The sequence below is a fragment of the Excalfactoria chinensis genome, chromosome 2, assembly GCF_039878825.1.
Source record: "Excalfactoria chinensis isolate bCotChi1 chromosome 2, bCotChi1.hap2, whole genome shotgun sequence".
In the NCBI taxonomy this organism is placed as follows: Eukaryota; Metazoa; Chordata; class Aves; order Galliformes; family Phasianidae; genus Excalfactoria; species Excalfactoria chinensis.
In genome coordinates this window covers 22,858,205-22,872,018 of record NC_092826.1, presented here as the reverse complement: position 1 = coordinate 22,872,018, position 13,814 = coordinate 22,858,205, and the positions used below count along the sequence as shown (strand labels likewise).

Genomic DNA, 13,814 nt, shown 5'->3' with positions numbered 1-13,814 from the left:
AAATTATAAAAACTATTAAGTACAGAGAATATAGCACAAAACCTTCACTTTATGCATCCACGGTATTCATTGTTGCCCCCCTACTCTGCTTTTCTGCCCACCTAAAATGCTCTCATGAGATCCCACATTGGAGTACTACACCCAGTCCTGGGGCCCGCAATACAAAAAGGACATGGAGTGGCTGCAGTGGGCCCAGAGGAGGGCCACAAAGATGATAGTAGTGCTGGCGCACCTCCCCTACAAGGATGGGCTGAGAGAGCTGGGGCTCTTCAGCCTGGACAACACAAGGCCTAGAGGGACCTTGCAGCAGTCTTCCAGCACCTGAAGGGGCCTACAGGAAAGCTGGGGAGGGTCTTTTTGTAAGAACAGGCAGCGACAGGACAAGGGGAAATGGTTTTAAACAGGAAGAGTATAGATTTAGACTAGATACCAGGAAGAAATTCTTTACTGTGAGGGTGGTGGCAACTGGAACAGGTTGCCCAGTGACGCTGTAGTTGCCCCCTCCTTGGAAGCATCCAAGGCCAGCCTGGATGGGGCTGTGAGCAACCTTGAGTAGTGGGATGTGTCCCTGCCTATAGCAGCGGGTTGGAGCCCAACGAGCTTAAAGATCTGTTCCAACCCAAACCATTCTATCATTTCATGGTGCAACACATATGGTTAATAAAGCTTAAAATTTCTACCAATGAACACACCTATATATGTGTATATGTACAAACTGTCTTAGCAGTGGTATTTGAAAGCCCATTATGTCTGTATTCTTCAGCAACAAGCTGCCTCCGTATTAAAAAAGGGCAACTTAAAACAATAAAAACAATCAATGGAATGACTATTCTTGTAGCTGAAATACAGTCAGTTGAGAGAAACACTGATAAAAAAAAGAACCACTACAAAATGTAAATAGCACCACAGCAAGTTGTAATTGAAAATGTAGGAGAACATACTATAGAATCTGCATACATTAAGAAACATGTTATCTTTAATTAAAAGTGGATATCAGAGTTAAAAAGGCATTTTTTCCTTACTGGAAGCAAGGCAGGTTAGCAACTTCAATCACAACTCAGACCATTTTTGACTATGATTCGCTGTCAGTGAAAGAACTGGTTTCCATTAGTTACTTCCACAGATCATAGATTAATAAATTCTATGTCCCTTGCAAGTTACAATAGGCTAAAAATAGCATTTTATCCTCCTCAGATAAAAAAAAATAAATCTAAGGAAAACATTCAATTCTTGGGGAGCATCAAGTTATTTCAAGGAGTGGCTAGCATTGCATCTGCAGTGAGAAGCTGTCCGCCAATACATGTTTTAGATGTTATTGCCATTGGTTATTTTAATTGGCTTTCTGTATACTACCTAAGCACAGCAACTGAGGCCTGTGAAACTCAATAGAAGAAATTTAATGAAAGTAACCAGCATAGCAAATTGCAGGAATAATACAGCTGAATACTTTAATCACACTGCGCCCAGGAATAAGAATTTTATAAGCTCTACTAGTACTTAAAAATCATTCACTGGCTGATCTAAACATGTCTTATTCATAAGTCTTATATTAGTCCTTACTATTCCTCTGGGAGGTTCCTCTCCAAGGCTGAGAGTATTTCAAAGGAAAGCATCCTTGCCCCAGTGCTCCTTGTAGAATCCAGCCTTGCTAGATTATTTTGTTAATAAAAAGAATTTAACATATTTTTAGTGTAAGCTTGGAAGGAAAGGAGGTCACTTTAAGTTCAGCTCATTTTTGAAAAACTAAACAACAAATAAACCCAAACAAGATTGTATAAATTCAGGTGGAAAAAATGTTGCTCAAATAATCCTAACATTGTAGATGAGGACAACAAACACTCTTACACATCCCAGCAATACATCCAACTGGGAATTACAACATTTTTTCTGCCATATGTCAGGATGTTTGCTTCATGTAAAAGCAGGACCAAAACCTCCCCTAAGTACCTAGCATTTGGTAGGTTCAATTAAGCCCAAATATTTGCATTTGCTCATTTAGCAGGAAGTCTACTTACTTTTGCAAGGTGTAAAATGTTTCTGAATACCTGAAGAGCTGAAAAGATTGTCATCAAGCATGTTCATAGAATCATAGAATCACAGAATTACTCAGGTTGGAAAAGACCTTGAAGATCATCAAGTCCAACCGCAGCCTAACCAGTAGCCTATGGCGATTCAACCACCTCCCTGGGGAGCCCATTCCAGTACCTAACCACCCTTTCTGTAAAGAAGTTCTTTCTAATATCCAACCTAAACTTGCCCTGGCGCAACTTGAGGCCATTTCCCCTCGTCCTGTCACTTGTCACTAGTGAGAAGAGACCTGCCCCACTCTCACTGTAAGAACCTTTCAGGTACTGGAAGATGGCAATACGGTCTCCCCTCAGCCTCCTCTTCCTCAGACTAAACAGCCCCAGCTTCCTTAGCCTCTCCTCATACGGCTGATTCTCCAATCAAGATATGTTCAAGATAGCAAGGGAAAATAGTGAAAACGCTCAGGATCACAAAACTCAACTAAGATTTTTTTTGAAAGACTTCACACCAATGAAAGTTTTTTCCAGCAAAGACTTAAAATTGTCATTTGTCACCCAGAAGAGTTTGCCACAACTTCTGCAGGAAGAACCAAAGAGCACTTGGCCAAAACTCGCTTTTAAAAACATTACTTAGGCAGAAGATATTTGCATAGGAATTGGTTTTACTGTACTTCTCATAAAAAGCGCGGTATGTGCAGAAGTTAGTCTCCATTTGGAGAGATGCTATATACCTTACGCTTACTTTTCAATATTAGGACTTGTTCTTTCTCTTCAGAACCAAAATCCCTACTCATTTCAGAGCTGAACGAGTCATACCATCTGTGAAACACTATGCACATTTTAATATGAAGACAGATCTTGTTCAGATTCTTCATCTGAACAAATTTAAAACTGCAAGCTTTCAAAGCTGAAAGTTTTTTTTCTTTTTGATAAGAATATATGGCAGCACTGGTGCATCAAGGAATTCCCTTGAAAAAGTTCAAGAAGGAAAAAAGCATCCATGTCATTCACTTCTGCCTTGCCAGGGAGTTGAAAATGTAGTATTTCCAAGAGGAAAGAGTAATCCCTGCTAAAGGGAAAATTATACAATAAATTATACCATATGCAGCTTTTCAGAACCAACATTCTTCAAAATACCACAGCCGGTTTAAACTTTCTGGGGGTAGTTACAGGAGAACTCTGAGGTAAAAGGGTAGGAAGAAACCCAGGCGGGCACTCAGCCCACCCTTAACTCTGCCAACACAGCTAAAACTTCACTGAGTCATGAGCAACCACAGGAAGCAATTATTTGTTCTGTCTCAGTAAGTGAGGCAGCAGCATTAAAGTTTGGAGGTACTGCTAAATACAGGCAGCTTGATTTCTCCTTTGATCGGCAGCACGCGCACCTTCAGCATTCGTTTCCTTTGATGAAGTAGGAAATAATTTAAAGAATGGGTATAAAGCAAGAGGTCAAAGACCTTAAATTTAAAAATCAGCTAAGTCTGTCTAAGCACTTCACTTTTAATATGTTATGAAGTTAAAATTCTTGCATTTCGTACAGCACCATGTGGCGTCACTGAGCCCATATTCATACAGACCTCAGAAATTCTGTTTTGCACTGCTGGATGGTAGAGAAGAGGAAGAGCAGTTTCTTCTTTCCCTTCTTTAAACCAGAAAATAATCCTCTATTCCCTACTTCATTGCTTTTGGGAAGTGACACAAATATATTTTTCCAGATGGTACTGATTTGCCAAAAGTCACCACTTGCTAAAACTCTCAGTGCTGTAATAATATACACTCGCTAATTCCTCATTTGAGGATTTTGAGCTTAGGCTCATCTTTGATGAAAATAAAACTCTTATTTCTTCCTTAAATTAGAAGAAACATTTAGTGAGAAATTATACTTCAGTATATTCACCTTACACTTGATGCCACAACCACCCATTGATTATGTCTGATTCACAGTCTCTTCAATATAGCAAAGTAGGATATGATCCTCAGTGAGAATAAAAGCAGTAACTTATTGAAGCTGTATGCACAGAAAAAAAATAATTCATATAGGTAATTATTTTTTTCCTTACGTCATACCTTTTTATGTTCTTCTGATCCATATTTCACTGCAGAGTAATACAATGTCTCATCACACATGACTTCATACCATGATAATTGCTAAAACTGATCACCATTCCTGCAGTCTAATAATTGTCTCATTTCTTACCTGGAGCAAGCACATGAAAGTTGAAAGCAGGCTACACATAGCAGCAGCAAATAAAATTTCAGCCCACGTAGATCTAATTGTAACACTTCACCCAAACTGAATTAGTAGCTCTATTAAAAAACCTGGTATTTGAAAGGACTTAAGAGGTCATCTTGCCATCCACTGTTAAGAATGATTTTTTCCCCCATTTCTGAAACTACTGCAGCTCATTAAGTATTAAATACACTGATCCATGAATGTAGAAAAATAGTTTGATGTCCCTTTTGTTGTCTCACATGCTGTAACAGATATTCAGGAAAGCAACTCAGCTTTAAAAAAAATAATTTATTCTTGTCATCAGGTGACAGAAATGTTAAGCATAGAGCTCTAATTTGGTGGTTTTAGCATCTACATTTCTACTACTTTCCAGTAACTGATTAAAGACAGAATAACCTGTTCACCTTCCCTACAAAGACCAGAAGATGAAGCTGACCTGCATTTCCTTAGCTTACTGCAATACATCATTTTTGTATTTTTCCTTTAAAATTTCAGAGGTAGCAGCAAAGCAGAAACTGCAGTATTTAGCACAAACACAGCAAATGTAAAGTTCAGCCCTTCAGCACTTTCTAATGAGCTTAATAGTCAGCCTTAGCAAACAGACTTGCAGATGTTAGAGGGAGTTTTCAAAAACAAGTCCTTCTCTACTGGTTTTGAAGAATTAGGCCATAACTGGGTGAAGAGTTTAATATGGCTTAAGTAACATCAGTTCAGTAGCTTTCAAAGTAGTTTGAAACAATAGCCCAAGCACACTCTCTGCAGATTGCATCTAAATTGCTCAAGTCTTGGCTCTTCTGAAACTTTACCTAGAGAGCCCAGTAAAGGCAATGATTTTTATGACAGTGTACAGGACATCACCACTTGAAGAACCTTCATATAAGGAAACTCTCACAGACATCAGAAAACGTGCTAAACTTTCATTGCCATGTTTTAAGGCAGAGAGAGAACAAGCGTGGAGAAGAACAAGCTGGGAAGAAAGGGCAGCAAAAAGAAAAGATTGTCATACAGTAGAATAACATCAGTTGGAATAACAGTGAATTACGAGAACATGGGATGATCCCTGGTGCAACCACTTATGCACATATGCCTGGGTCCTTTCCATGACTTTCCCTGTAAGACCACAAGATGAGAGAAGACTGGGAACACTGGGAACAGACGGAGACACAAATTCCTTCAGTGTGTGTGTCACTTAAAAAAAAAAAAAAAAAAAAAAAAAAAGAAATTTTGCTCATTGTCCAGAAGAAAGCCAAAGTGGCACCAATGGAGATGAATGAGCAAAGAAAACGTAGTCGTTTAGATGGCTGAAGTCACATGGTTGCATGAAGTTGTATTTATTGTAAACATGTTATTGAAATACAGCGTTGAAAAGAGAGGCATATGCTGCCTGAAATAAAGCCTGGTAGACTGCATACAACCAACAAAAACTGCTGGAGCACACTATAAGACAACATCAGGCTAGCTTTCATGAAGACAAACAGATTCAGCACCAATCGGCATAAGAAACTGCAGGTCAGTTCTCTTTCTGGAACAACTAATCAGTTCAACTTCTACTGTACAGCTGTACCACTGTGCCTACCACACACTGCACATCATCACAGCCAGACTCAAGGATTTTAAGGAGAGCTGGATCAGTGTTGAGAAGGAGTCTGGTTCAGATGTTTCTACTTTAAAATTCCAAAATATTTTCATTATTTGCACTAAGCTCGATTGTCATCCTGGTTGTTTCCATAGAAATTTTAATATTGCTTTTTAATAAGGTGAGTTAATACAAGTCCATACTGATACTGTACATCACAAACATCATTCCAGCTCTTGGCTCTTTCCAGTACCAACAGCATTCAGATCAGGATGCTCAAAACCAGACAAGATTGCTCAGAAAGCATCTGCTCTGAACTTTTTCTTACAAGTCCCATTCCCTCCCCTTGTCAGCCTCCTCAAGATACAGCACAGATTCTATAGACTCCTTCTATGGTCAGGATACAGAATTGAACAGGGCCTATACAATATACTTGACTTGTGTGCAATAAATGACAGAATGCAAGTGCTTTGGATTCTTCACTCTGCTTATATGGCTATGTTTTAGTACTGTACCCACATTTAGATCATAATTTCCATGGGCATATATAAACATACATGAAGATAAACAGACTCTCTTCTCATGTAGAACTGGAAGAATGTATTCAGAAGCTTCGCTTTGTAAATCATTTCAGATGTATTTTACTGAAGCCATAAAGGATATTAGCAAGTGCACTGGGACCTTTTGTTTTAAATTATTATGATGTGTTACTTTAACAGAAGTTACAAATATTATTTAACCCCACTGGTGTACTTAAAATGAAAATACTTTGAAGCTTTTTTTTAAAAATAGGTTCTGTCTCTGTAATAATCATTTTTTCCAGAATACCCTCTTCCTGCTTTGCCTGTTAGTCTGCTGCTCTGTATACTCTGAAAGATACTGAAATAACTCAGACTTTCAAATGATCCTGTCTTCCAGAATAAGGAGGTTAATATTAAACTAAGAATGCTCCTTAACATTTTTACTCCGAATCAAAAAGATTCATTCACAAATTTAATGGTATACACCAAAAAAATCCAAAGAAAGCAACATCCGTTCTTGCTTTGACCATTTTATGAATGCAGAATGAAAAAACTCAAATTATCAGCTGCTGAAATTCTTTGTGCGTCCACTAAAATCATACTTAAATTTAATCACACCTAAGTCTAAGGTTGAAAAAAAAAACAACAAAGAAACAAATTATATGAAGCTTTTCATGAGGCATTCATACAACAAAAAGGAAACAATACCTTCCACACTTCACGTAATGAAAAGAAATAACAAAATCACAGGGGTGAAGCACAGGCTTGCCGAGCAATCCCACACCACATACATAGGAGGGCCTCAGCCACAACCTGCAGGACAGCCATCTGACCTTGCTGAAGCCCTGCATAATAAGGTAGACGAGTACTCAGAAGCATTACAGCATGCTTGAATCCACTTTCAAGCACCACTACCATTAGCAGCAGTAAGTCTGTGTCTTCAAAAATTTTTTCAGGACGTTATTTTTTGAGAAATTTGAAGTAGATACAGCATCCCAGCACTGGTACTACCAAAGGGATTTTGTTTGCTTTCTCACCTTCACCCTGATGTATATCAGCCCCTTTTGTTGCTGCTCTCTAACAGAACTACCCCTGGCTTTAGGAGGGCACTCAAAGGTAACTCTGGTAGAAGTCCCCAGGAGCGCTCACCCGTTGGCAGTGACCTCCAGACACTGCTTCTGAGCATTGGCAGCTACCCAGCTCTTTATCCATTTTATTATTACTCATTTTTAAATTAATTTTAGTCTAATAGCAAGTCAATCAACAACCTAATCAAATTTCACTGTTAGCTATACAAATAGTGTACTTTCAGTTTGACAGCCAAGATACGAAACAAAACAAATAATCCATTGCTCCAGGTTAACCATTTCCTTTTGGCAAGGACATTAGTAATACAAAACTAGTCTTGTAATAAAGTGACGTAATCTTAATTGCAGGCAGCTTAATCAGCTCCACACACAATGAGTTCAACACTAGAACAGCCTACTGGACAATTTCTTTGGCATACTCACTACATGACAGAAGGATTTATGAGCTTTTAGCCATGATCACTTCTAAGAACAGTCAAAACGAGGAGAAGATAGCAATATAGTAACAAGAAGCTGTGAAATGTCTTCCATGCTGATTCAGTAGAGTAAAAGATGGAAAACACAGATTATCAAAAACACAAAGTCAACAACAAGTTCACGTGTAACTACAGGGGAGTCTCATCAGCAAACTGGGTGTACCTCAGAGGTTTTACAGTGCTGCTGCCCATAGTCTTGAAGGCAAGGAAGGAAGTTGAGGTGCACTCAGCCCCAGGAGCCCCATTCACAGTCCATGCATCAGCTCCATTTACTGAAAAGTAGATTTGGGTTGAGGAGAAAGGAAGCAAACTCTGGTGGTTGAGATGGAGGGATCATGGGCTCTTCCCAACAGACTGCAGCTGGAGTTGGGAAGAAGATAACCAGCTGGTAGCATCTTAAACTCAGTACCAAAGGCTTCCAGAGCACATCTGTCAGAGCCAGTAATGAATAAATTCCTGCATATGAGTCTGTAGAATTGAAAACTTCATATGTACAGATTACAATGAAAACACAATACATGAAAGTACAAAAAGCTACACAGGCTGACTGATAATGTAAATATGAAAGGGAATTACCATGGGTAAACTTAACCTTCTCTTCATTTACATCACACAGCACAGGCAGAATAAAATAAATAAAACTTTAAGATCTACTACACTTCCAACCCAATTTGTTTCCTCCTCCACAGAACAGAGTTCACAACATAAAAGGTACTTAGTTTCATTATGTTATTTTCAGTGGGAGAAACATAAGGAACAATGTGGCTTTCCAGCAAAAGGCAACCAAAAGCTTGTTGTCCTACTTAAGAATAGAAATAACAGCATGAGTAGCTGACATCAAACTGGCCCTGTATACAGAATGATGTGCTTCAATTTGCCCTCTGGAATTTAACTCCCCAATACTACTCTCAGCACTGACCTTGTGCTAACCTTTGCTCTTCCACTCTCTCATACTGCCATTTCTGGTATAAGCACCCTCTCCACTTTAAGCCTGTCAGAACAGGTTTTTCTCCATATATTCATTTCACCAGCTCAACAGCTATTTCTGGATTTCTATTGTAGCCTTCCTTTCCTGTTATCCATTTTCGCTCGCTCTTGACTCCTGCTATTGGGCTTACACCCACTAACTCAACACAGCATATCTTGGTTTTGATGGCAAACACACTGGGGCCCCAGTACAAGAAAGGCATGGACCTGTTGGAGTGAGTCCAGAGGAGGGCCACTAAGACAACCAGAAGGGTGGAGCACCTGCTATAAAGTTGAGTTTGTTTAGCTTGGAGAAGGCTATGTAGAGATCTCACTGCAGCCTTTCAGTACTTGAAGGGAGCACATAAGCAAGGAAGAGAACCAACTTTTTACATAGTTCAATCATTATTTATACAATAAGGAATGACTTTAACTAACAGAGAGGAAATTTGTTTAACTTGAGTGGTGAGGAACTGGCATGGGCTGCCTAGAGAAGCTGTGGACACCCCATTCCTGGCATTCAAGGTCAGGTTGGATGGGGAAGCCCGATCTGGTGGGTGACAGCCCTGCCCACAGCAGAGTGTTGGAGTTAGGTAGTCTTTAAGGTCCCTTCCAACCCAAGCCATTCTATAATTCAATAATTCTATGAAGGATAACGTGAAGAACAATCACAAGACATGAATGAACAATAATAACAACCTTACCTGCTTCTTCCGTGTCAAAAAATACTCCAAGACCAAACCTGATTATTAAAGAGCTACAACATAAATTGTGTTTCTTTATCTCTTCTACCAACAACATTGTAATGTTTATGTTACGCATAATATTGCAATGATATATGAGCTCATCAGTTCACTAGCTAAAAACAGTTTCACTGTGCCTGTGATTGATAAACTATGGAAGTATTAAAACATTAAAAATGTTAATCTTTGTAATAATCCCCTGAAAAGTTTTTATATTAATTTAAACCATCGATCATTTTAATATTTAATCATCGCAGACTTCATGTGAAATGAGAATAGCCATTGCACTGAAAAGCACCTCATTCTTTATTTTAAAAAATGATTGGCTGGTATGTATCCTGTAACTCTCTTTAACGTTTCTTTCTCAATGAAAAGTAAACCTGCAAGAAGCAAGTAGTGTTTGTGTCAGAGAACACACACTGTTGGGGTCCTGCTTCCCAGGTGTAAGTATATTAAAATATTAGTATTGGAAGAAGGTCTGAAGACTGAGGGAGACAACTGTGTCATTTTCATTATGTATCTCCTAACATAAAAATGTAACAATTTACTGCAGTAGAACCAGTACTTAACAGAGTGCCTTTGCTCTCCAAGATGATGGTAACCCTTTTTGTTTTAAATAAGCTTTTAAAAAAAAAAAATCTCATTGTGTAACATTATATGTTTGTGTAACGTTATATGCTCCTAAAGTAGGCTAAAGACCTTCCAAAGTATTCTAACCTTTTCTGTAATTCAGTTTGTTTTGTCCAATGAAAGATTCAGATTATTATGAAAATATCCTAAAGTAAAACAAAACCCAAAAAAACTTCCTGGTTAAGAGAAAAATCTCAAGGAAACTGTAATTAATTGGAATTGTAACTAATCTCGATGGTATTCACCTGGTTTCTTCTGAAAGGTTTCTAAAACACCCTAAGAGAAATTAATGGTACCGAGAAACAAACTTCACAGGAAAATCCAAGGAAAAAAGTCTTCACTGAGCTGAGAAGAAACACAATAAAGAAAGCAAACAAAATAAAACATATCAGTTATCTTGTTTGCTGGAGGTACTGCCATACAATGCACTGCCCTCCTTCAACACTCAGCTGCAAATTCGGCTCGAATGCTTCAACAACTGGGTAGTATAACAGGTCGATACATTAGCTTAATTGACCAGGTTTTCATTTCCTATTTGTGACAAATATTGGGTCAGAGAATTCTGCCATACCCGGCATAGAACTTGCACACAAGTGAGTTCCCTTACCTTAAAAACCTGCACAATGTAACAGTGAGAGCTATGAAGAAGTCATAAGCTGGCAGAAGTGCACATGGACTCTTTCAGCACGCATCAACAGACTTCCTATAGTTCAAGTTCATAAACATTTAAAAGAAAAACAGTAACAAAAGCACTGTCTTTAAGTATGATTTTATAAAGAAACAATATATATTCCCATATATTTCTCTTCACTGCAGTCCATTTTTACAGAAGGAGGTTTGGAAAAATCTTGTTCATTAAATATGATGCAGTAATTGAATTCAGCAACTGAACTGTTCGTACCTGAAGCTGAAGGGATAATCCTGTTTTCTGGAACACAACAGATAAATACATACAGACGTATATGTGCTAGCACGTATACAGACACAAGACTCAATTCAAAGAGAAGTTTTGCCAGTGAGCAGAAATCTCCATTTCGGTGATTTACTATAAACTTCCCAATCCTAGATATTTGAAGAACTCCCATATCTGTGGTGAAACAAGAGCTGTTGGGTTATTTGTTGTCGTTGGTTTTTACTGCATTGCTTCCGCCGATATGAAATACTGTTTCAGACAAAGAAACCAATTGCAGAATCTTGCTGTAAACTGTACTTGGTTAAATGAAGCAAAAGAAGCAGTGATTTGGAAAGGGACCTCTTGAGGTTACCCAGTCCGTGCCCATGCTCAAGCGGGACCTCTTGAGGTTACCCCATGCTCAAGCGGATAGAGAGTACACAGAAGTCTAAAGCAAATTAGAAAAAGGATTTACATATTGAAACAAGTAAAAAGGTGAGCAATTGTTCTTCCCTAAAATAATAATAATAATGTAACAACTCTCTGTACTGGTGTGATTAACTTCTTTAAAAGCCAACCCTTCTGTTTGCACTTAGAGCGCTGTCCTAAGTGTGCTCATATCTTCATGCCTTCCATAAAGACATAAAAAAAAAAAAAACAAGCCCTAGAAGGATAAATATGTACTATTTCAAGATCAAAGATAGTCATGCCAACGAAAGCATCTGCTGAACTCTTCCTTTGCGAACATACAAGTTATGTTCTCAACAACCAGGATTGTTCCTAGCTCATTTCGTACCAAGAAGTGATTCAGCCAAGTAAAACATACCAAACAGTGCTACTTTAAAAATAATACAAATTTCACCATAATTGTAGATGTTCTGCAGCTGTTAAACATCACTTCCTGCAGTTTTCCACCATACAATAGCCAAACTGGTAGCGAAGGCTAAAAGAATTGCTTTTCATTAGGAGATACGTTTGCATTCTGATCAGTAGACAGTTCTCAACTTCAGGAAAGAGCCTGTCCTTAACAGCACAGAACTTGATGCCCATATGAAGTGTCATTAATGTGTGTACCATACCAACCGCCCAGTTACAACATAAGCTCTTTTAAAGGGGTTTTCTGGTACAACACACAGTCCTCATTACTTAGGCTGATGAAGCACAAAGCAGTTTCAAAGCCACATGGTTACATTCACAGAAAACTCTGTCAGTACTTCACATCCAGAAGCAGAGGCTCCCAAACTCCCACAAAGGATTTTCTGAGCTTAAGTATGACCAATTGACTCTGCAAACAACACAAAGGAGTCCAACGCCCCCAGAATACTTCACACCCAAAAGGTAAGTCTGGTGAGCTCTGCAAATCACGGTTCACCCAGCCTTAGTGCCGGGGCAGCCTGCTGGTCACACACGGCCCCTCCATAGCCCGCATGTGCGGTGACTTGCCACGGCTACACAAGGCTCGCCAGGGAATTGCAGGCCTGCTACCAGCTCCCTAACCTCAGCCGGACCTGCCCTCATCCACCGCCCGTATTAAGGAGACCCCTGGCAAGGGATCCATCAGAAGCAGCGAGGCAGGTTCGTGTAGAGCTCAAGGCGAGGTGAAGGGTCGCGGCCAAACGCTACCCCGCCTAAGCCCCCTCGGGAGCCGCCCGCTCTGCCCCCCGTACCCCGCACGCCCGCCCACACCCAAGATGGCCACGCTCGCCGCTGCCCCCTCCCGCCCCCTCAGCAGACGTTCCAAAGGCAGCACTCAGGCGCAGCCCCGATTGGCAGCACTCTCCAGCCAATGGCGATGGCGAGCGCTTCCGGCCGGCCAATGGCGGCGGAGCCCCGCGGGGGCAGCGGGCCGGCCGAGCGTGCCGCCGGCGGGGCGCGCCTGTCCGCAGGCCAATGGCGGCGCCGGAGGAGCGGCGGGGCAGCGCCTCACGACTCCCGGCGGCTGGGGGTGGGGGGACGGTTGCCGTGGCAACCGCAGGCCAGGCGGCGAAGGCCCACTCCGCTACCCGCCGCCCCTCGCCCAGCCCGGGACCCGGCGCGGTACCTGGGGCCGAGCGGCAGAGCTCCGCCTCCTCCGTCTTCCAGCGGTGGGGCGGCGTTCTGTGCCGGCGGGACTGCCGCCTCCGCCCCGCCTCTCGCTGCCGCCCGCCCCGCCGGGCAGTGGCTTGCGGCCTACGAGGGGCTGGGAGTAGGGCCCGCCCCGCCGCAGCTGTGACTGCAGGTGGGATGGAGGAGGTGTCCCGATAGCCTGCACTGTGCTCATGGAACCCCTCGGCGTTCGCAGAGCAGTGCTGTGGGGTGGGAGTGCTGCAGGTGCGGCCAGGCAGAGAGCTTGTGGCCCCGCTTCATAGAGCCATTAAGGTTGGAAAATAGCTGTGAGGTCATCTAGTCCAACCGTCAACCCATCAGCACCTTTCACGCTAACCACATCCATCAGTGCCACTCAGTTCTGACAGCTCTTGCCTACCTGTGTGAGAAATGTGCTAAGTGAGTAAAATTCAAAGCAATAATAGAAGCACACCCGAGTCAGGATTTACATTTAAGGACCTAAAACCACACATATGGTGAATTACTAACCCCGTCAGGTAATCTTCCACCACCACATCCTCTGCAACATAATTCATTACTCTGGCACAGGCAATCAGCCCTCAGCTCTTCGGACTCT

At 41.2% G+C, this 13,814-nt stretch overlaps 1 protein-coding gene across 1 annotated transcript in view; it reads right to left on the bottom strand.

Moving 5' to 3' along the window:
- TRIQK (triple QxxK/R motif containing) overlaps window positions 1–13,311 on the bottom strand; it is a 63,160-nt gene extending 49,849 nt beyond the window's left edge. Inside the window, exon 1 of the mRNA XM_072328803.1 lies at window positions 13,194–13,311. The gene's annotated coding sequence lies outside the window, so the exon portion shown is untranslated. The remainder of the gene's footprint in view (window positions 1–13,193) is intronic.
- Between the last annotated feature and the right edge of the window lie 503 nt (window positions 13,312–13,814).